General features: G+C 42.3%; 1 long non-coding RNA gene across 1 annotated transcript; it reads left to right on the top strand.

Annotated features, from left to right (window-relative positions):
* Window positions 1-400: 400 nt before the first annotated feature.
* On the top strand, window positions 401-23309 carry LOC122559405. The gene is made up of 3 exons (XR_006314423.1): window positions 401-501; window positions 2926-3023; window positions 22786-23309. It is a non-coding gene; the product is annotated as an uncharacterized LOC122559405 (long non-coding RNA).
* Window positions 23310-25050: the final 1741 nt, after the last annotated feature.

The raw sequence follows: 25050 nt of genomic DNA, 5'->3' as shown, positions 1-25050 counted from the left end.
ATACTGGTGCCAGGATTGAAGATCACATTGCAAATGTGAGAACAGGCGGCAGTGTAGGAAATTTGGTCACAGATTGGCTATAGTCTGCAAAGTGATTTTTAAACTGTTCTGTGAATAAACTGTGGCCATAAAAATTGCTTCCTTCTTATCAGCATTGAAGGCAGATAACACTATTTAAGATAACAACTGCTTATTTTTTTTCTCTCTCAAGCTAGCTTTAGAAAGGGAACCAAGAAAATAGACTCAACCACAGCTTCAAACAGGACCTTGCTGCAAGTGAATCCCCAATAAATGGGCGAAAGACAATATTACCTTGTATGGTATACAATCATAACAGGAAGAGGTACAAAGAAAACAATGCAACATCACGACAGGCTGTTCTGCTGCGCTGGTGATTGACTGCAAGCTGCAGGACTTCTAAGCAGCCGATCCCATTGTAAATATGCACTATTCCTTAAGTGTTTAATGAAGACATACCACATTTAATGGAACTGTATTGAGGTAGGTGTGTCTCATTATCATAGTCAGAATCCTTAGACCATGTCACAGGGAGACAGGGTGGTTAAGAAGGCATTTGGCACAATTGACTTCATTGCTCAGACTATTGTGTAAAGGAATTAGAATAGAATCTCTACAGTGTGAAAACTGGCCCTTTGGTCCAACAAGTCCGTGCTAACCCTCTGAAAAGTAACCCATCCAGACCCATTCCCCCTACCTTATATTTAGCTGTGACTAATGCACCTAACCTACACAACTCTGTATACTTTGGGCAACTTAGCACAGCCAATTCACCTAACTTGCACATCTTTGGACTGTGGGAGGAAACCAGAGCAACCACAAGGAACCCACACAGACACAGGGAGAATGTACAAATACAACACAGACTGGAATTGGACCCAGGTCCCCAGCACTATGAGGTAGCAGTGCTAACCACGGTGTCACCATAGGACATCATGTCGAGGTTGTACAGGATATTGGTGAGGTCTTTTCTGGGGTACTGTGTACAGTTCTGGTTGCCCTGTTATAGGAAGGATATTATTAAACTAGAGAGGGTTCAGAAGAGATTTACAAGGATGTTGCCAGCAATGGAAGGTTTGAGATACAGGGAGATGCTGAACAGGCTTGGACATTTTTCACTGGAGTGTAGGAGGCTGAAGAGTGGTATTATAGAGATTTATAAAATCATGATGGGGATAGATACAGTGAATGGCAGGCGTCTTTTCCCTCGGGCGGGAGACTTCAAGACGAGGGGGCATATTTTTAAGATGAGAGAAGAAAGACTTAAAAAAGGGACCTGAGGGGCAACTTTTTTACACAGAGAGTGGTTCATGTGTGGAGTGAAATGCCAGAGGAAGTGGTGGATGCAGTACAGTTCCAACATTTAAAAGACATTTGGGTAAGTACACGAATAGGAAAGGTTTGGAGGGATATGGGCCAAGCACGGGCGGGTGGGACTGGATTAGTTTGGGATTATGTTCATCGTGGGTTGGTTTGACCGAAAGGTCTGTTTCCATGCTATCTGAACCTATGGCTCTGTATGAAAGTGTCACATGTATGTAGAGTGAGAAATGAAGGTAGTTTCTCAGGTCATTGACTTTCCATTAGAACTGGTCAATGCTGGTCAACTCTTACTCCATCTTCATAGACTTAACTAGGTCTCACTCAGTTACAACTATGCAATTCACCTCAGCAACACCAAGTTCCTAATTTTGTGGAGGAGGATTTTTCTAAATACCTTTTTTAATTTATTCATGACTGTCATATGTTTACAAAGCCTAATTCTATTCTCCCCAACAAATAAAACCGCTTTCCCTACACGTACGCTTTCACACCCCATCATCAATTCAAGGCCCTGCATCAGGTCTCCCTTCAGTCTGCCCTTTCCTATGGAAAAGATCCCCAGTTTGTACAGTTTGCAGCAGAGATCTACCAAAATATTACCTGTCCTGGAGTGTTTCACTCATGAAGATAGATTGGGGTTGTGTTCCTCAGAGCAGAGAAGACTGGAGGTGGACCTGACTAAGGTGTGCAAACTGTTGAGGGAAGTGTATCAGGTAGATACTAAGAAATATTTCCCCTTAGTAAAAGGGTCAACATCCAGGAGCTGTAGATTTTAGTTAAGGAGCAGGATGTTTCATGGAGATTTGAGGAGAGTTTGTTTTCACCTAGAAGGTGCTGGTTATCTGGAATTCAATGCAGAAAAGGATAGTAGAGACAGGAACCAGCAATATGTTTCAGAACTATTTCAGAACAATTAAAATGCCATAGCATGCTAGCTACAGGCTACGTGCCAGAAAGTGGGCCTAGAGAAGGTTTGAGGACCAGCACAAACATGATAGAGCAAAGGGCCTTTATTCATGTTACATTATTCTATGTATTTGAGTCTTTCCAGACAGCTGTACCAGGACAGTTTTGGCACCATCTTTATAATTATTTTTGCACCTCCACCTGTACCTTTTCACAATGCAGAAAGCAGAACTGCAATAAGACTGAAGGACTTTTTAAACTTTAGATGTCAAACTTGGTCTGGAGATTGAAGTTACTCTGACAGGAAACAAAACAATTTCAGGCTGTGCACAATGAAACACAATTTGCCCAGCAGAAATCCCTCCTGTATGACTTGAGAAAAAACTCAGCAGTACCAAACCAAACTTTGGGAATCTTCATTGATCTGCTCATGATCGGAAAACTCCCTGACAAAGTTTTCATTTGTTTCCGTATCCACTCTGTCTGTTGTCTGGAGGGCTTCTGTTGGGCTGAATGGTCTTTTACACTCATTAAAATTTCAATAATTTTGCAAAATAGGAAAAAAACGTTGTGGAGATATGTCATTATCAATACACGTAGATGCCAGAGCAGGAGGATTTGGAACGCTTGCGTGATACGTCAGCCTTTCCATTCAATGGATTGTTTCTTTTTTTTCAGTCTCCATCCCCAAGGATAAACGATTCCATTACATGGAGAGATGAGAGAGGATGGAATTCTTCTGGGAACAGAGAAGGTCAAAGGGAAATTTAATACAGGTATTCAAAATAATGAAGCATTCTGATATCATAAGTAACCGTCAACTTGGGTCTGACTTCATTTTATGAATTGAATTGAATTTATTGTCATGTGTACCGAGGCACAGTGAAAAGCTTTGTCTTGCAAGCAATACAGGCAGATCACAGAGTTAAATAGCATAGATAAGGAAATAATAGGTAAACAGCGGCAAAAACCAAAACACAGGTACAGGTGAATGCTAAGAGTTTGTGAGTCCATTCAGTAAGCTGGCTTTGAGGATTGGAGGAGCTTCAAATCTGTGAGTTTAGATAAAACATAGTTATTAGTAATTTTTAGACGTATGCTATTAAGTTTAAAGAGTGTAGAACCATTATAGGAAATAGGAAACTTAGATCTGCACACAGGAACTCGCAAGGAGTTGACCATATCTGACGCCATCTTGCATCCTAGTCATTTTGCACTCTTCAGGACAATGGCAAATATTTATCTATCTAACTTTATTTCTTATTTTTCTAACTCATGCTATGAATAGCTGTAATGTAATAATACTTTTTTCTTTATTTCTCTATTTTGCACCTAAGATTTGTACTTAGATACCCTTTACCTAAGATGGCACCATATGCAGCAACTTGTAAACTTTTCACTGTGTCCCTGTACATTTGAACTTGAGTAGATGTGACAATTAACCTCAACCTAAACCTAAATATCTTGCTAAATGCAGGACAAAAATATTTGATAACGTGTCCTTTTTCAGACATGCTAAAGTCCTGTGCTATCCACTGACTAAAAAGAGGAACTTTACACTCACAGAAGGTAGTCAGTAACTGATGAATACAGGTTATAATAATTTTTCTTATCCATTCACGGGATGTGAGCATCAATGGTCAGGGCAGAATTTAATGCTTCTCCTAATTGTCAAGAGGGCAGCTGAGAGTTTTCATTTCTCTCCAGGGGCAAGGGCGTCGCTGGCTTGTCAGCATTGATTGCCTATTTTCATTATTGTCCTTAAGGAAGCAGTGGTGAGCTTTCTCCACATGGCTATTGTTCTGGAGTCACACGTAGGCCAGACCATGTAATCTCTGCAGATTTGCTTTCCTAAAGGGCGTTGGTGAACCAGATGTTTTCACACAGTTGACCAATGATAATATACAGTCATAGAGTCATAGAGATGTACAGCACGGAAACAGACCCTTCCGCCTAACTCATCCATGCTAACCAGATATCCCAACACAATCTAGTCTCACTTGCCAGCACCAGGTCCATATCCCTCCACACCTTTCCTATTCATATACCCATCCAGAGGCCTTTTAAATGTTGTAATTGTACCAGCCTCCACCACTTCCTCTGGCAGTTCATTCCACACATGCACCACCCTCTGTATGAAAAAAATGCCCCTTAGGTCCCTTTTAAATCTTTCCCCACTCACTCTAAACCTATACCCTCTAGGTTTGGACTTCCCCAACCAAGGGAAAAGTCTATTTACCCTATCCATGCTTCTCATGATTTTATAAACCTCTATAAGGTCACCTCACAGCCTCCAATACTCCAGGGAAAACAGCCCCAGCCTGTTCAGCCTCTCCCTATAGCTCAAACTCTCCAACCCTGGCAACATCCTTGTAAATCCTTTTTGCACCCTTTCCAGTTTCACAATATATTTCCTATAGCAGGGCGACCAGAATTGAAAACAATAACCATTAGGCCATCTCTGTATTTCAGATTTTACTGAATTTAAATTTTGCCATCTGCCATGGTGGGGTTTGAACCCATGTCCCAAGTATATTGACATGGAGTTTTGCATTACAAGTCCTGTGATCTTACTATGACATTGCTGCCTCCACTAAATTTGCAAAAGAGAGAGAGAGAGAGACCTCCCAAAGTGTGAAAATTAGATCTTTTTAAATATAATGTATTTTTAAAAAATTTAAATAATGTTGTTAATATTAGTAATACATAACCTAAAAGGGTAATGGTAATGTATTCAATAGTAACTTTCAAAAGGAAACTGAATAAATAATTGAATGGGGAGAATGCTCAGGGAAAAGGAGTCAGCTAGGACAATAGGGCGAGTTAGAATTAGCTCTTTTACAGAATCAGCGCATGCAATGATGGGTCGAATGGCTTCATTCCATACTATTACTCTGTGACTCTATCTTGATTATATTCTTGGTTTTGTAATGTCGGATTACATCTGGAATTGTAAGATTGCATTTCCCAACATCCTGTACCATATATCGAGACTTGCTTGACAGGAAGTGGGAACTGAAAATCAGGTGTTATCCCAGTTTCCCTGTTTCATTTCGTGTCCTTACAAACAGGTGGTTGATAAAACAGAATTTCCACAAATTTTGTCAAGTAATTCTCTCTTTAATGTTCACATCAACCTTGTGAGTATTGGGAAAATGTTGTCAGCTGGTTCTGAGGGTAAGATCGAAGTCTGCAAAGCCACAATTCTCATCCAAACTTGAGAGTTGGCTTTAGTGACTTAATCTGACTATACTATTGTCACGCAGTCTCCAGTAATGAACTGCAAATGATTTTGTAGCTTATTGACAATTATGACGTTGCCAGCATTAGTCCTTCAGCATGCTTATCAATGGAATGGAGTCCATCTGAAAAGACAGCCACTGTTGGCTGTAGAATAGGCCCAAGCCTCAACAAAATCACTTCGTAAGAAACATAGATACAATGGGGTAACTACCAGGCAGTAATCAGGGCCTTACATACCAGGCCATGATTGTAGCTGTTGTAACGCAATGGTAGTGTCCCTAACTCTGAGCCAGAGTTTTTTACACCTTTAAATCTCAACTGAGGTCTGCCACAATTTCTTTGCCCAGGTGGCGAAAAATGATCAACTATCAAGCACTTTCTACTTCAAACGCCTAATATATAACAATGACCCAGAGTCTTGTCTTTTTTTCTCGTATTTCTCAGGCATTAAGTGCTTTCAACACTTTATACATTGCCAGAACAAGTGGCATAGAATCGTGTAAATTAATCCATTCCAAGCTTCATCAGTGACAGTCCAAATGTAAACCACTTAAAGACAATTGTGGTTTCAACACTTACCACCTTTCACAATATGCAATAGGCGGAAAACCTGGACTTGGATTCAATTGAAGATAGTTTTACAGTTCTAGTTATCCTGTGTGCCCTTTCACTAAGTTAATGTGACATTGCACTGGGGAAGTTACTGATCTATGGCACTGTCTAGTTTTCTCGCTGACGATGCTAGCGATTAAGTTGCAGTAATTTCAGTCTTTTCCCAGCCTAGACAGGTAAAACAATGAAAATATCCATCTGACAGACTTCATGCAATTGGATGCATGTATCTTTTTACAGGCATTGGCTGATCTGTTGTCAAATTGAAGGCTGGGAATGTCAAAGAGGAAATTGGGAGCATCCGGAAATGTTATCCTGTTGATTGTGAAGGTCCATTGCTGTCTAGCAAGTCAGGGTATCACAGATAAAACAAGTTCCCCTCATCCAAGGGCTAACTGAGCTATGAAGTGAGGGATTTCTATGACATTGCCATCTGCACCCGTTCCATTAGATGATTCTGTCCCCTTGCAAAAGCCTTAAATGTAGTAGCCTGCTTTTAATATGAAGAGATTTGGTTCTGTTGGGGACTTAATTAAAGCTAATCACAATGAGACAATCAGGAGTTACTCATGGAACAAGATGTACAATCCCTGTGGGATGAACCTAGCTAATGGTAATACTATAAAAGTCATATAGCAGTGAGGTTTAGACCATGATATGTAGAAGTAGGTCATTCAGCCCACTAGGTCTACTCTGCCATTAAATGAAGTCATAGTTGATCTGAATTGACAATTCTGCTTTCCTGTCTTTTCTCTACTGCCCTTGATTCCCTTCCTGATTAAGTATCATTCTATCTTGAATATGCTTCGTGACACAGACTCAACAGCTTGCTGTGCTAAAAGATTCTACATATTTACAATCCTCTGAGAGAAGAAATTCCCCCTGTTCTCTGTCATGGAATCCCTACAGTGTAATACAGGCCATTTGGCCCATTGAGTCTGTACCAACCCTCCAAAGTGCATCCCACTGTGTCCCCATAAGCCTACATTTACCATGGCCAATCCATCCAAGCTGCCAATCTTTGGACTGTAGAAGGAAACCGTAGCAGCCGGCAGAAACCCAGAGTGCAAACTTCGACACAGACAGGCACCCAAGGCTAGAATCAAACCTGGGTCCCTGGTGCTGTGAGTCCTCTGAGTCATTCTGCATCCATGCTTGTTCAAAATGGACAACCCCCTGTTCTGAGATGATACCTTCTGGTCCTAGAATCTCCCACAAGGGAATCAACATTTCTGCATCTACCATGACAAGTCACCAATGAATCTTGTATGTTTCAATAAAGTTGTAGCACAGTCTTCTCAACTCCAATGAATAATGGCCCAATGAGTACAGCCTTAGTGTCATAGAGTCATAGAGATGTACAGCATGGATACAGACCTTTCCATCCAACTCACCCACGCCGACTAGATATCCTCAAATAATCTTGTCCCATTTGCCAGCACTTGGCCCATATCCCTCAAAACTCTTCCTATTCATGTACCTGTCTAGATGCTTTTAAATACTGTAATTGTACCAGTCTCCACCACTTCCTCTCTTAGCTCATTCCACACACACGGCACTCGTTGCATGAAAAGTTGCCCCTTAGGTTTCTTTTATACCTTTCCCCTCTCACCCTAAACCTATGCCCTCTAGTTTGGGACTTGCCCACCCCAGGGAAAAGACCTTGCCTATTTGCCCTATCCATGCCCCTCATGATTTTATAAACCTTTATAATGTCACCCCTCAACCTCGAACGCTCCAGAGAAGGTAGCCCCAGCCGATTCAGCATCTCCCTGTAGCTCCAACCCTCCGACCCTGGCAACATCCTTGACTTGACAGACCACAAGTTTTATATTTTGCAGTTTGGTTACTGGTGGGGATCAGTCCCTGAGCATATTCTCATGAGACCTTAAGACCATGAGACAGGAGAACAGAAGTAGGCCATTCAGCCCATTAAGTCTGCTTTACCATTCAATGAGATCATGGCTGATCTGATAATCCTCAACCCCACTTTGCTGCCTTTTCCATATAACCTTTGAGCCCCATACTAATTAAAAATCTGTCAACTCAGCCTTGAATATACTCACCCCAGTTCAACACCAGCATCTACAAACCAGCCTCTGTTGCCCTCTACAGTAAAGAATTCCACAGATTCACTACCCTCTGAGAGAAGATGTTCCTCCTCATCTCTGTCTTAAATATGTGACTCCTTATTCTGAGATTGTGCCCTCTGGCCCTAGACTCTCCCACAAGTGGAAACACACCTACCCTGTCAAGTCCCATAAGAATTTTAGAAATCACACAACACCAGGTTATAGTCCAACAGGTTTATTTGGAAGCACTAGCTTTTGGAGCGCTGCTCCTTCATCAGGTGGTTGTGGAGTGTAAGATCGTAAGACACAGAATTTATAGCAAAGGTTTACAGTGTGATGTAACTGAAATGATATATTGAAAAGACCTGGATTGTTTGTGAAGTCTCTCATCTTTTAGAATGAACATATTGGTTTCAGTTCTTTCATGTGTAAATCGCAGAACTTCTTAAAATTACATTCTCAAGTGAACTTTAACAATTGCCAGCTTAAAGTGGAGAGGAACTCCAAAACGATCGCATATATTGACCCAGATATCAAGTTTCTATAGAAATGCAGGGAACATGACACCAATTGTTAAAGTTCACTTGAGAATGTAATTTTTAAAAAGTTCTGCAACTTATATATGAAAGAACTGAAACCAACATGGTCATTCTAAAAGATGAGAGACTTAACAAACAGTCCAGGTTTTTTTCAATATATCATTTCAGTTCCGTTACACTATAACCTTTTTCTATAAATTCTTGTCTTACGATTTTATACTCCACAACCACCTGATGAAGGAGCAGCACTCCAAAAGCTAGTGCTTCCAATTAAACCTGTTGGACTATAACCTGGTGTTGTGTGATTTTTAACTTTGTATACCCCAGTCCAACACCGGCATCTCCAAATCATAAGAATCTTGTATTATTCAATAAAATCACCTCTCATTCTTCTAAATTCTAATGAGTACAGGTCCAACCTATTCAACCTCTCCTTAAGAGATAGTCCCTCATACCTGTTATTAGTCTAGTAAACCTTCTCTGGACTGCCTCTACTGCCAGTGTATCTTTCAATAGATAAGTGCCCAGAATTGTTCATAGTATTCCAGCTGTGGTCTAGATAGTGCTTCGTATAGTTTCAGCAATTTTTGTTGCCATGTATACATTTTTCTGTTTGGAATAAAGGCAACATTCCACTTACCTTTCCTATTACTCATTGACCTTAGCTGCAAATGTTTTGTGGTTTAAGCATGAGTTTCCAAAATCCCTCGGTTCCGTACCTGTCTGCATTTAAATAACATTCAACTCCTCAATTCTTCCTGCCACAGTAGGGAAACACAGGATCAATACCTGGAACAGATTTTATTCCCTTTTGAGCAAGGTGGTCAGGTTGTTACATTGACTAGTTGATATTGTCCTGTTGAAGTCAAGTTTCAGCTACATTCTTCTATAAGATGTCCTATACTTTGTTCAGCTGCGATACCTGACACTCCAGTGACAATGACCACAAGTTCAAAACCTTCTACAATGATCTCTCATTGCTTCTCCCTGTCATGGAAGTTGCTTCTCTCAGAACCTCTTTCGTGGTTAGTGAAGTATAAAATAATTAAAGCTCTTTCAAGTTCAGGAGGAGATGGAGTTACACTGTTAATGTTACTGGAATCGTCATCTAGATTTCCAGGCTAATACTCTGTGATTTGAATTCAATTCATTAACAAAAAGACATAGAAGGGGGCTCTTGTGGCACTGTAGTAGTGTCCCTCCCTCTGAGCCCAAGTGCCCAGATTTGAGTCCCATATGCGTCAGAGATGTGTCAGTATCATCTCAGAACAGGTTGATTAAAAAAAACTTAGAACTGAAAGCTATTCTCTGAAATGACAACTATCATCAATTGTTGTAAACTCCCATCTGGTTCACTAATATTCTTTAGGGAAGGAAATTTGCATTCCGCACTCAGACTGAGCTACATGTGACTCCAGTCGAGAGTGTGGTGCTAGAAAAACACAGCAGGTCAGGCAACATCTGAGGAGCAGGAGAATCAATGTTTTGGGCAAAAGCCCTTAATCTGAAACTTTGATTCTCCTGCTCCTTGGATGCTGCCTGACCTGCTGTGCTTTTCCAGCACCACACTTTCTAATCCCCAGCATCTGTAGTCCTCACTTTCGCCTACATGTGACTCCAGAGCACAGCAAGATGGTTGTCTCTCAACTGCTCTCTGAAATGGCTTGGGAAGCCAATCAGCTCAGGGGCAATTAGACATGGGCAACACATACTGGTCTTGTCCGTAATACCCATGTTCTGAAAGAATAAAGACAAAAACATTCTTGACTCCTTACGAACTCTGGATAATGAGCAGCAAGTCCACCTGACACAGCATCACTTCTCTGTACTTCAGAAGGAGATAATATCAATCCGTGTCACCTTTAGTTGTCTACTGCAGCTCAATTAACAGCAACCATATCAGTATTTCACAACACATCATTTTAAAATCTCTGCTTAACGTCAAAGGAAAGCCTAGCTTTGTTGGTGTTTAACGAAGATCCCAAGGGTATGAGGTGAATGGAGAAAAGAACTCATGTGGAAACTTGAATGATTTTGGAGACACAAGAGGATTTGGGCTTGAGTATTGGTGAAAAGGGGCTATTTTGGCAAAGTTATACTAATCAGGACAATCAGGACACGTAGTACCAATGTAAAGGAAAAAATCTATTTCTCTCACACCATGGCATCTAACACCCACGCAGGAAAGCCATCCCTGAAACCAAATGAAGAGTTGGGCCCTGTCTCTCCTGGTTGCAGTAGAGTTTGTGTTTGCTTTGGAAGGCTCCCACTGAGTCTGTATTGGGAATCCTTCAGAACCTTAGGAAGTGAGGGGAGTCCACACCTGTTGACCCAGGCGGATTTTCCCTTCAGATCATTCTTGTGTAAGCTGCAAAAGAGATATCTGCTCGGGGAAGATCATCAATTCCAAAATTAAATTGCAAAGGGTCGGCACTGATGAACTGTTCAGGGCATACAGATACCTCACGCCCCCACCTCCACCCATTCTCCAGCCACGGCTTGGTTAGTTTCTTACTGATGTGAATACCGCATCTACTGGGAAAGCCATCCTAGTTTGAAACTGCAATGAGATTTGCCTGTCAGCACTGAGACCGAGCAATGTGCAATCGTCTCAGTCTAACGTCACCCCACTGCCATCAGGAATGACCCTTTATTTGATATCAATCAGTGGAGCTACATGAGTGTGAAGAGCAGTGTGCATGAAACTGCTCCCACTAACTTCTCCATCACCAGGTGACAGAGGCAGAATAGTGACTTCATGATTGATACTGAAACCAGTGGAGTTTAGAGCTACACCAATGAGAGCACGAATTAGACTTAAGATTAATTCTGCTCCTCTGTGGGATGCACAGAGAAAGTGAGGATTGCAGATCCTGGAGAGCAGAGTTAAGAATGTGGTGCTGGCAAAATACAGCAGGTCAGGCAGCATCCGAGGAGCAGGAGAATTGACGTTTCGGGCATAAACCCTTTTGCCCGAAACATTGATTCTCCTCCTCTTCAGCTGCTGCCTGACCTGCTGTGCTTTTCCAGCACCGCACTCTCAACTCTGCACATCCTCTATGTTTGTCGTGGATCACCTCAGTATGCCAGACAGATGGTAACTTAACGCAGTGATACAAATTAATATTGTTGTTTTTCACAATTGAACACAAGCTAACTTACGCACCATGGCTAAGTTGGGAGGACTCTCATCTCTGTGTCAGAAGGCTTGGGGGCTCAATCCTACTTCAGATTTGAACTCATGGTCAAAACATTGCCCACTCCAGTGCAATGCTGAGGGAATACCATACTGTCAGGGGTGTCATTGTTTGAACAGAATGTTTAAAAAAAAATAAAAGAACTGCTTACTTGCTCCTTTGGGGCTTCAAAGCAGAGGAAGCAGTCCTTCCAATGTCTGGCTGATAATTATCCTCAAAACATATGATCTGCTCATTATCATGCTGCAGTTTGTGAAAATTTGTGGTTCACAAATTAGCAGCTACATTTCCTCCACTGCAACAGCAAAGGTACTTTAAGTTGGCTCCTAACAATTTCAGAAAATTCTTAAATGTGACAACTGCACAAAAACAGAAATTCCTGCCGATATTCAGGAGACCTGGCAGCATCCAGGAAGACAGAAAAACAGAGTTAACTTTTCAAGCCCGATGACTCATTTTCAGCAGTTCTGAAGAAGAGCTATTAACTCTGTTCCTGTCTCCACCACTGATACCAAGCCTGTTGGGTTTCTGTAGCACTTTAGGGGCAGCACAGTGGCTCAGTGGTTAACACTGCTGACTCACAGCACCAGAGACCCAGGTTTGATTCCAACCTTGGGAAATTGCCTGCGTGGAGTTTTGCACATTCTCCCCGTGTCTGCGTGGTTTTCCTCTGGACACTCCAGTTTCCTCCCACAGTCCAAAGCTGTGCAAGTTACGTGGATTGGCCATGGGAAATTGCCCATAGTGGCCAAGGATGTGCAGACAAAGTGGATTAGCCATGGGAAATGCAGGGTTACAGAGAGAGGGTGGGTCTGGGTGGGATGCTCTTCAAAGGTTCGGTGTGGACTTGATGGGCTGAATGGCCTACTTCCACACTCTAGGGATCCTGTGATTATCTGCATTTGTTTCAGATTTCCAGTATCTGCACTATTTTGCCTTTGATGCCATGCTAATGTATGGCTGTCTTATGGAATTATGGATACTCAAAATTGAGTCTTTGATTAAGTATTAAAAAGGCAATTATTTGGCCGTGCAGATCTCAAATACAACTATAAAAAGAGGCATGCTGTTCAAACATTACATTTTGCATTCATCAGGACAAAATCAGGAACAGCAAATCTCAATGGGAACAACAATTTATACTACATGGTGCGGCATAGTGGCTCAGTGGTTGGTACTGCTGCCTCATAGCATGAGGGATCTGGGTTCAATTCTAGCCTCGGCGACTGTCTGTGTTGAGTTTGCACGTTCTCCCCATGTCTGTGTGGATTTCCTCCTACAGTCCAAAAGTGTACAGGTTAGGTGAATTGGCAATGCTAAATTGCCCATAGTGTTCAGGGATGTATAGATTAGATGTATTAGTCGGGGGGAAACGTGGAGTAATAGTGTGGGGGAAGGAGTCTGGTTGGGATACTCTTCGGAGGGTAAGCATGGAATTGCTGGGCCAAATGGCCTGTTTCCACACTGTAGGGAATCTATTATTCTGACATGCAGTGAGGGTCCTGATTGGTTGATAAGTAGGCTGTAAATGATAGAAGCATTGTCCTTGTAGAATGCACCAGAGAACAATTAATCTCCTACCATTTGTTTAAATTCAACCCAGGCAAGTCGACTTTGATTGGTCAAGATATTGCTTTGCTTGTTTCTTTAACTGCTCCTTGGTGCCTTTTCCCTGGAAATGCCGCTAACAAATATAGTCCATTCGCCAATCAATTGTCATCCTTTTCTCATGAGGTAAAATTTGTGGTTCCATTTGAGGCTTGTTATTCTTGTGATTCTGTCCTCATAGAATCACAGGCTGTGTGGCTCTTCATGCCTACAATGACTTCCCCCCCACCCCCACCCACAAAAGAACACCCTGCCCCTCTATCCCTGTGTTTCCCATAGCTAAGCCATCTCGCCTGCACATCCCAGGACATTATGGGAAATTTAGCATGGCCAATCCACCTAACCTGCACATCTTTGGACTGCAGGAGGAAACCCATGCAGACACAGGGAGAACATGCAAACTCCACACACAGACAGTCGCCCAAGGCTGGAATTGTATCTGGGTCCCTGACGCTGTGAGAAGCAGCATTAACCACTGAGCAACTATGCCAGAACATAGGTGGGATGTCTCCAATTTGCAAACATCTGACTTAAACAAACATTCATACTTACGAAGGTGATCCATTGCATGAGTGTAATTCTAAACACACAACATATGGCCATTTCTTGTAATTACAAGTCACTGCTTTCCACTTTTGGCCTTGTGTTTCACTTTGCATACAAATCAACTTGCAAAAATACTCCAGAACCCTATTTGCAACCTGCAGACTGCCTGGAAGACCAAAAGCTACATCTACAGGTCTCGTTTCTCCAGCAATAGTAAACAGACAGTCGATAAAATGCTTGACTCGATCAACAGGAGGTTTAGAAATGTGGAACATATAACATAAACCACACGTTGAGTTGAATCACTCCACAAACTGCTGGTGATTTTCCAATGACGAGCTTAAGAGATTATCTCTTCCTCACTCTCTCTCTGTGGATAAGCGATTAAAATAATGATGGTAGAATTTTAATGAATTGCCTGAACAACAATCAACAGAAGTTATGAGAAATTTAACAATGCATTAGTTGTGCACACCTGGCTCAAATTGCCTTAAATAAAGGTAGTTGAGATTGATGTGTTTGAAGCATTAATAGGGTAAATACAGATAAACTATTTCTTGTGGCTGTGGAAATGAAAACAAAGATGATCAAAATTTCAATATTAGGGCCAGGTCATAAAGAGCAAAATCAAAAGGAGTCATGATCTAACCTAATTGCTGAAAGTGAGCCTGACATCAGTGGTGGGCAAGCTGTTGGAGAGAATCCTGAGTGACAGGATTAACGTGTATTCATTCCTGAAGAAGGGCTTATGCCCGAAACGTCGATTCTCCTGTTCCTTGGATGCTGCCTGACCTGCTGCGCTTTTCCAGCAACACATTTTCAGCTCTGATCTCCAGCATCTGCAGACCTCACTTTCTCCTTAACGTGTATTCAGAAAGGCAAGGATTGATTAGGGATGGTCAACATGACTTTGTGCATAGGAAATCATGTCTCACAAACTTGATTGAGTTTTTTGAAGTAATAAAGAGGATTGATGAGGGCAAAGCAGTACACGTGATCTATACTTCAGTAAGGCATTCGACAAGGTTCCCCATGGGAGACTGGTTAGCAAGGTTAGATCTAACAGAATACAAGGAGAACTAGCCATTTGGATACAGAACTGGCTCAAAAGTAGAAGACAGAGGATGGTGGTAGAGGGTTGTTTTTCAGACTGGAGGCCTGTGACCAGTGGAGTGCCACAAGGATCGGTGCTGGGGCCACTACTTTTCATCATTTATATAAATGATGTGGATGTGAGCATAAGTGTTATAGTTAGTAAGTTTTACTGATTGGAGATGTATTGTACAATGAAGAAGGTTACCTCGGAGTACAATGGGATCTTGATCAAATGGGCCAATGGGCTGAGGAGTGGCAGATGGAGTTTAATTTAGATAATTGTGATGTGCTGCATTTTGGGAAAGCAAATCTTAGCAGGACTAATACACTTAATATTAAGGTCCTCTTTGCTGAACAAAGAGACCTTGGAGTGCAGGTTCATAGCTCCTTGAAAGTAGAGTCGCAGGTAGTTAGGATAGCGAAGAAGGCATTTAGTATGCTTTGCTTTATTGGTCAGAGTATTGAGTACAGGAGTTGGGAGGTCATGTTACAGCTGGACAGAACATTGGTTAGGCCACTGTAGGAATATTGTGTGCAATTCTGGTCTCCTTCCTATCGGAAAGATGTTGTGAAACTTTAAAGGGTTCGGAAAAGATTTACAAGGATGTTGCCAGAGTTGAAGGATTTAAGTTAAAAGGAGAGGTTGAATAGGCTGGGCGTCGGAGGCTGAGGGGTGACCTTATAGAGGTTGATAAAATCATGAGGGGCATGGATGCGGTAAATGGACAAGGTCTTTTCCCTGGGGTGGGGAATCCAGAACTAGACGGCATAGGTTTAGGGTGAGAAGGGAAAGATATAAAAGAGACCTAAGGGCAACGTTTTCACTCAGAAGGTGGTACCTGTATGGAATGAGCTGCCAAAGCGAGTGGTGGAGGCTGGTACAATTGCAACATTTAAAAGGCATCTGGATGGGTACATGAATAGGAAGGGCTTGGAGGGATATGGGCCGGGTGCTGGCAAGTGGGACTAGATTGGGTTGGGATATCTGGTCTTCATGGATGGGCGTGGTTCAGTGCTGTACATCTCTATGACTCTATGACTCTAAGTGGTTTTGGGACTGAGTGGACTACTCGTAATTCTACATTAAATTTCGTCACAATGATGGATTGTGTGTGAAATAAAATATTGTATTGATAATTTCTTGGGTGAAATTAATAAGGATTGGTTCACTTCATAACATTGACGTCTCAAAGACAGACCTCAATGCCATGTAAAGATTTTGATTGGAGACTTTTGTTGGTGTCACTTGTGCTGCTTAGGAGCCTATCATAATTTTGCATTTCACATCAATTATAACTTCTCTGCAGAGGTGTTTTAAATATGGAAATGATTGAGTTTTAAGGATGTCAAAGCAAAAATATGGATCTATACAGCATGCTTCCCAATCACTGAATGTCACTCAGCCCTTCCAATTTTAATTACAGTTGCTAATGTAATGTAGGAAATCTGGCAGCCAATTTCCATGCAGGAAGCTCCTATAAAGCAGCAACGTGATAATGACAAAATAATCTGCATTCTGTGATGATTATTGAAGGATAAATATTGGAAAGAAGACTGGAGATGTATCTCCTCTACTCTTCTCTGAAATAATAGCAATAGGATTGATTGTATCCACCCAACCAGACAGGAAGTTTCAGTTTAATGTCTCTCTGAAAGGCAAAACATTCAACAGTGCAGCACTACTGCATCCCTGTAACCCTGCATTTCCCAGGGCTAACTCACCTAGCCTACACTCCCTGTAACCCTGCATTTCCCAGGGCTAACTCACCAGCCTACACTCCCTGTAACCCTGCATTTCCCAGGGCTAACTCACCTAGCCTACACATCCCTGTAACCCTGCATTTCCCAGGTCTAACTCACCTAGCCTACACATCCCTGAACACCATGGGCAATTTCCCATGGCCAATCCACCTAGCCTACACATCCCTGAACACCATGGGTGATTTCCCATGGTCAATCCACCTAACCTGCACATCTTTGGATTATGGAAGGAAACCAGATCACCCGGGGAGAAACCCACGCAGGTATAGGGAGGATGTACAAACTCCACACAGGCAATCATCTCAGGCTGGAATCAAACCCAGGTCCCTGACACTGCAAGGCCACTGGGTCACTGGGCCACAGCCAGGGTGAATATGGGAGCATCCAAAGCACTTTCCCCATGTTGGTTTCTCGGACTCAGAAATTTTCCAGTCTCCCAATCCAGAGAGGCAAGTCCTGCCTTCAGGGGAAGCAGTGCAATCCGCTGAGTCTTTTAACACAATGTAACAGGGGCTAATGCCTTTTAATGTGATTTTAACTCTAAGTACTTCATCTGAAACCATTTAAATATAAAAGGGTCGAATCCGGCAGAAACGTATGCAGGTAATTATAAAGATCAAAATGATGGAATGTAAATGAATAAGGGGTAATTATAGGATCATAGATCGCTACAATGTGGAAGCAAGCCATTTGGCCCATCAAGTCCACACTGGTCCTCCGAACAGCATCCCACACAGACCTATCCCATCCCTGTAACCCTGCATTTCCCAGGGATAATCCACCTCGCCTACACATCCCAGAACATTATGGGCAATTTAGTATAGCCAATCCAACCTAACCTGCACATCTTTGGACTGTGAGAGGAAATGCACACAGTCACAGGGAGATTGTGCAAACTGCAAGGATACAGTCACCCAAGGATGGAATATGGACCCAGGTCCCTGGTGCAGTGAGGCAGCAGTGCTAACCACTGAGCCACCATGCCATTGTAGACTGCAGTAAAATACACGCTGCTGCTTGTATGTCATCTGGAGCTTTCTTTGACAATAAAAAAAATAGATTTTAACTGTGCCTAGTCCTGGCGCAGCTACCAATGTGGAATGTGGTTAGACCCAACAGAGATAATCCAGGAGGAACCATACAACTCACCTGCTAGTGAAAGCTCACCACTCTGATGGCTGAGAATCTGGTTCAAGCATTTCACAAGAGATTGAGACATCCGACTGCACTGATCCGAGTCAAAAGGATGAGACTCTATCAGCACTTGGAATCATTGCAAAAACTGCGAACTATCAGTAATTAGCCAAACTAATTAGATTTTTAATTTGTCCAATAAACCTGCTATCCAAAGCTGTTAACTGCAAGCCATACACGGAGTTAGCCACAAACTGATCTCGCAGACTTTGTCATTTCTAGTTAATGAACTATATATCAATTTATAATAACTGAAAGAAGGCAGACTGATTTGTAGTGTCATGCACCAGGACTAGGCGCAGTTGAAATCTATTTTTTTTATATCCTCAAAAGAAAACACCAGATAACAAACAAGCAGCAGCTTGTATTTTACTGCAGTCTACCAATGGCACAGTGGTTCAGTGGTTAGCACTGCTGCCTTACTGTAGCACAGGAAAAGGCCCTTTAGCCCATCAATTCTATCTGTTTTTGTTAATTTGATTATGTACTATATTTACCAACATCTGAACTCATGGAGTCATAGAGTCATACAGTGCAGAAACACACCCTTCACTCCAACCAGTCCAGGCTGACCATGTTCCAGACTAAACTAGTCCCATCTGCCTGCTCCTGACCCATATCCCTCCAAACCTTTCCTATTCATGAACTTATCCAAATGTCTTTTAAATGTCAAAACTGGACCCGCATCCATCACTTAATCTGGTAGGTCATTCCACACGCGAACCACTCTGTGTAAAAAAGGTGTCCCTCAGGTCCTTTTTAAACCTTTCCCCTCTCACCTTAAAAATAGTCTTGAACTCCCCCACCCGAGGGAAAAGATCCTTGTCACTCATGTAATCTATCTAGATAAATACTTGCAGATGTCTGAATAGATTGTAATCATTGTTGGTGGTAAACGCCTCGCATGGGGCATCTTTCAACATTGGAATGCTGTTGTGTCGTAGCAAATACAAGGTGCTTGATGGAAGGAAGGCCCAGCACCAGTGGCAAGGAAAGATCAATAACTAAAGATCTCTGTCATGCTGCAGTCTTCACCCATTCACACATCACAGCCATTGCTATCACATGAATATCTTCCACCTGGATCACCATTGAGGACTTGTTTCGGCCTATGCTTTGACAGGCTCCTAACCTTTGACCTTACCATTGGTGGTGTGGGGGAGGGGGGCAGGAGTTCAGAACGCTTGACTACATCTCTCTTGGGATCAACGGAGAGACTAGAATCTCTCGACTGCAGCAAAGTGACAATCTACAGGCAGGATATTATGATGTATCAATCTAATAAATAAATTACAAAAGCAGGAATGGACGGTGCAACAGCTTAACCTTGCTTGTGTATTTAACAGGACTGTTCCAGGTTTTTTACCTTGGCTCCACGTTCCTGTTTGATCTCTGACTGTGCTCCCTTCACATCTATCTACTCAGTCCTTCCGCCCGCCACTCCACCACCTGTCAACAACATAAATACCGCCATTTCCTACCAATTCTGAGGAAGGGTCACTGGACTTCGAACATTAACTCTGCTTTCTCTCCACAGATGCTGACCGACCTGCTGAGTTTCTCCAGCATTTTCTGTTTTTGTTTCTTCCAGATGTCCAGTATCCACAGTTCTTTGTTTTATTCCATCATACGATATGGGTAGAGCACCCCTTTGGCTATGAACTGAAAATATTCTATGCAGACGTTTGCAGTTGATGCTCAGACATGATTACTCATGCTTGTTGTCAATTTAAGTTTCTTGATGAAACCTCAGTATTGATCTGGAACGTGATCGGATTGTAAAGCTGGTAGGAAGGAGCACGCAACCAGTCCCACTGAAATTAGTTTTTGAAATCTATGCAGAAAAACATGGAAGAGTGATGACAACCTAGAGATTTCACAGTGCCTCTAGGGATGCACAAGGGTAATGTCTGGCACCACAATAATATACAATTGGATGGGTCGGGATTTGACCAGACATTGAATGGTTACACCATAGAAAGTAGGTCAGTTTGGCCCATTGGCCAATGATAGCTCTACCACAAGAGAAGCTCCCAATTCCCATTTTCCCTCTGGTCCTTCCCACCCAGTACTGACTTCATTTCCTTCTGACTGCCACAATTGCATTTGCATCCTCTTGAGATCACAGCCACCCAACCTGTGCAATCAATTTACCTTGCATTGCCTTTTGATCTTTTTATAAATCACCTTAAATCTCTGGTTCTCTATCTCTCTGCCAATAGGAATAGTTCCTCCCTATTGGTTTACAATACATCTCAATGTTTACAATGTCTACACAGTGTCAGAGACCAAGAGCACGTACTTGTGCATTGGAAAGGAAGCCCGATTGATTCGGAACTACTGTATAACCTTTGCCTCCCTTTATTGCTGCTTCCAGAACCATAGTCACGGTTTACGGACAAGGGGCAAATCACGAAGGACTGAGATAAGGAGAAATTTTGTCACCCAGTGAATGGGGAACCTGTGGAAGTCTCTCCACAGAAAGTGTGTTGAGGCGAAAACATTGAATGTTTTCAAGAGGGAGTTAGATATAAGTATTAAGGATAAAGGGATTAGATGGTTTGGGGAAATAGCAGAAACAGGGGACTGAGTTGGATGATCACCCATGATGCAATTGAATGGCATAGCAGGCTCGAAGGGCCGAATGGCCAACTCCTGCTCCTATTTTCTATGTTTCTGTCGACTGCTGAATAGCTTCGCAATCTCAACAAGACTGCGTGCGGCAAGATAATGGAAAAGCTGGCAAATTGTGATGAAGGATATGAGGACACATAAGAAGCAATTCAACCTGATGATGACTCAGAAATTGAGGCCTGATCTTGATTAATCCCTCGTCGGTACGATCAAAAGCATACATCATTTGTTACCAGTACCTTTAATATTCCATCTCCTGTCAAATTAAAACTCGATATATGTGCAGCACCTTCAGAAAAAAAAGCAGTGAGAGTGAATGGTGGAGTGCTGCTGAACGTGAACATCTCAAATGTAGTTAGAATAAAATGGAAAAGAAAATGAAAAGAATTAAAAGAGCACGGCAACAGGTGACAAACAGACCAGGAAAATCTAGATTGCAAAGACAGCTGCCACTGCTTAGCACTTCATTAAGGCCAGCACGTCAAACATGCCTTGATGGTTTCATCTTTACTGCAGTGGGTGAATGGTTATGAAAATTATTAAGTGGGTGTTTAATCAGCCTCTGTATAATTATATATGGTAGTATCTTCCCAATCACAGCAGATTTATGTCAAAGGCAAATCCTTCTGGGAACACAGTGAATGTGAAAACAAAGACAGATTTGCATTGATAGAGAGTTTTTTATGACCTCAGAATGAGTCAAAATTGCCCTGCAGCCAATGAAAGACTTTGAAAAGTGATAACCGTTCTGGTGTGGGCAGACATAGAAGCGAATTTACCTACAGCCAGTGCCGACAAACAACAATGTCCAGTTGCCCAATTTTATTGATGTTGATTGCAAGGTAAAGTTTGATAGGGACACTGGGGAGACTTCCGTTTACTTTGAGTAGTGACAGAGGATCTTGTACATCCACTTCATGGAGCCGACACAGTTTAATTACTGGTCTGTGAGAGGCTACAGTTCAGCAGTTCCTCAGCACTTCAGTTGAATCTGTGCCAAGTAGATTGCTAATTTTGGGTTGCAATGAATTAGCCACTCATTTTACACAACACCTAACTCCATTAAACAGCATCTCTCCACCATTTTTCTCTACCACAGTGAGAAAGCAAATGTGCTACAGTGTGTACAGGACATTAGTTAGGCCATGATTGGAATATGGCATTCAGTTCTCCCTGCTATAGGAAAGATGCTGTGAAATGCGAAAAGGTGCAGAAAAGATTTACAAGGATGTTGCCAGGGTTGGAGGGTTTGAGCTATAAGCAGAGGCTGAATAGGCTGGGGCTGTTTTCCCTGGAGTGTCAGAGGCTGAGGGGTGATCTTATAGAGGTTTATAAAATCATGAGGGACATAGATAGGGTAAATAACGAAGATATTTTCCCCAGGGTAGGGGGTCCAAAACTAAAGTGCATAGGTTTAAAGTGAGGGGGAGAAATTTCAAAGGAACTTAAGGAACAAGGTTTTCACACAGAGAGTGGTTCGTGTTCGGAATGAGCTGTCAGTGGAAGTAGTAGACGCTGGTATTTTTACATCATTTAAATGGCATCTGGATAGGTACTTGAAGGATCTAGAGGCCAAATACTGGCAAATAGGACTAGATTAATTTAGAGTCAAGAGTCTGGTGCTTGAAAAGCACAACAGGTCAGATAGCATCCGAGGAACAGGAAAATTGATGTTTTGAGCAAAAGCCCTTCATCAGGAATTCCTGATGAAGGGCTTTTGCCCAAAAGGTCGATTTTCCTACTCCTTGGCTGCTGCCTGACCTGCTGTGTTTTTCCAGCACAACACTCTCGACTCTAATCTCCAGCATCTGCATTCTTCACTTTCCCTAGATTAATTTAGGACAAGTAGTTGGCATGAACAAGTTGGACTGAAGGTCCTGTTTCAGTGTTGTACAACTGTACCACTCTATGAAACACAGATAATGCTGGAGAACGTTAGCAAGTCTGGCAGCAGAAACAGAATGAATGCTTTGAGTCTGAAATGACTCTTCCTCTTCAGAAGTGTCTGACATGTTTACTCTGTTTGTGTCTCCACAGATACTGCGTGAGGTTCTCCAGTATTCTCTGTAATGCAGTGTGAACCAGACTGTTAATTCACCAGTAATACTGTTGCCAAAGATCGTCATCTCTCTAAGCTCCATCTTACACAGGTCAACAAATTGATGAGCCAATGCCTGGTGTTGGTTTTGCTTCAGAGTCTGGCCTCTTCCTTATTTCGTGTTGTTTCAATCACACAAATAGGAACAAGCAGAAAATGGAATCATGTAAAACATATCTAGAATGATGATGCTCACCCATATGGACAGGCATTCCCTGATTTAAGGATTTTTTGGCTTAGCTCCATGCCTTAATGTGCATCATTGTCTTCCAAAAGCTAGGGACAAAGAAAATGCATTTGTATCATCCCGGAGGAGTATGACACTGCTTGTAAAATTCAACCAATTTTAAGGAAAAAAATGAGCAATATCAAAGGGGTTGAAATTACAGCAATATCTCTCCTACTGTATATTAAATTTGCTCCCTTAATAAAACAAAAGGCCTTTCATAAATGAAACTATAAACCTGACTCCTGTTTTTTTCCTTTGAAATGATTGTTGTCAGGCCACATTGCCAAAGGTACGTTTATTAGCCAAAACCTAATTACCTTTTGGTGATCCATCTTCTGAGTGATTGCATAATTAAATGGCATCCCCAATCTTTTCAGAGGGCATTAAGCATCAACTGTACCTTATGGGTCTGAGTCAGATGTTAGTCTGAGCTGGGCTGAGATGGCAGATTCTCTTCCCTGAAGCAAGGCACTTGAACTCTTTTCTCACTGGTGCTTGCTCAGAAATTGCTTGACTAAATTGAATTGAGTAAGTTGGGGGGATCGTAGTCATAGAGATATACAGCACAGAAACAGACCATTTGGTCTAACTCATCCATGCCAACCAGATATCCTAACCTAATATAGTCCCATTTGCCAGCATTTGGCCCATATCCCTCTAAACCCTTCCAATTTGTATACCCATCCAGATGCCTTTTAAATGTTGTAATTGTACCAGCCTCCACCACTTCATCTAGCAGCTCATTCCATACACATGCCACCCCCTTCATGAAAAAGTTGCCTCTCAGGTCCCTTTTAAATCTTCTCCCACTCACCTTAAACCTATGTCTTCCAGATTTGGACTCCCCTACTCTGGGTAAAAAAAACCCTTGGCTATTCACTCTATCCATGCTTCTCATCATTTTATAAAACTCTACAAGGTCATCTCCCAGCCTCCGACACTCCAGGGAAAATAATCCCAGTCTATTCAGCCTCAGCCTGTAGCTCAAATCCTCCAACCCTGGCAACATTCTTGTAAATATTTTCTAAACCCTTTCAAGCTTCACAACATCTTTCCTTTAGCAGGGAAACCAGAAATGATTGCAGTATTCCAACAGTGGCCGAACCAATGTCCCATACAGCTGCAACATGACCTCCCAACTCCTGTGCTCAATACACTGACCAATAAAGGCGAGTGTACCAAATGCCTTCTTCATTGCCCGTCATAACGTCTTAAAGCACGAAAAGAGCAGAGCTCCCTCAACACTATGTTGGAAGGGTGAATGAACCTTGTCACGTTATTGAAGCACTGAGTCTGGAGTTTGATTTATCTCATTGTTGAACACTGCCTTGAGAGGATAGATTGTCCCTGCTCCAGTTCTCAGATCGATCCTAGGGATGATGTTAGCTGACCTGAAAATGTGTTGCTGGAAAAGCGCAGCAGGTCAGACAGCATCCAAGGAGCAGAAGAATCGACATTTCGGGCATGAGCCCTTCTTCAGGAATGAGGAGAGTGTGTCCAGCAGGCTAAGATAAAAGGTAGGGAGGAGGGACTTGGGGGAGGGGCGTTGGAAATGCAATAGGTGGAAGGAGGTTAAAGTCAGGGTGATAGGCCGGAGTGGGGGTGGGGGCGGAAAGGTCAGGAAGAAGATTGCAGGTTAGGAAGGCGGTGCTGAGTTCGAGGGTTGGGACTGAGACAAGGTGGGGAGAGGGGAACTGAGGAAGCTGGAGAAATCTGAGTTCATCCCTTGTTCAGCTCTGATCTCCAGCATCTGCAGTCCTCACTTTCTCTATGATGTTAGCTGACATCTGGAATGGAGAAAAGCTCTTTTGCCAACAGTCAAAGCTTAGAGAAAGGAACGCAACAGCCAAGTTTCACTTCCATCAACTCAACAACTGCAGGCAGATACTTAGTAACAACAAATCAAAGGGGAACAGTTTTTGCTTTCCCTGTCTCTGCATTGCAACTGATCGTAATCCCTTATCACTTTCCACCA

This window comes from Chiloscyllium plagiosum, chromosome 19 (assembly GCF_004010195.1).
Source record: "Chiloscyllium plagiosum isolate BGI_BamShark_2017 chromosome 19, ASM401019v2, whole genome shotgun sequence".
NCBI lineage: Eukaryota > Metazoa > Chordata > Chondrichthyes > Orectolobiformes > Hemiscylliidae > Chiloscyllium > Chiloscyllium plagiosum.
The sequence above is the reverse complement of the archived record's forward strand: the minus strand, read 5'-3'. Positions and strand labels throughout refer to the sequence as shown.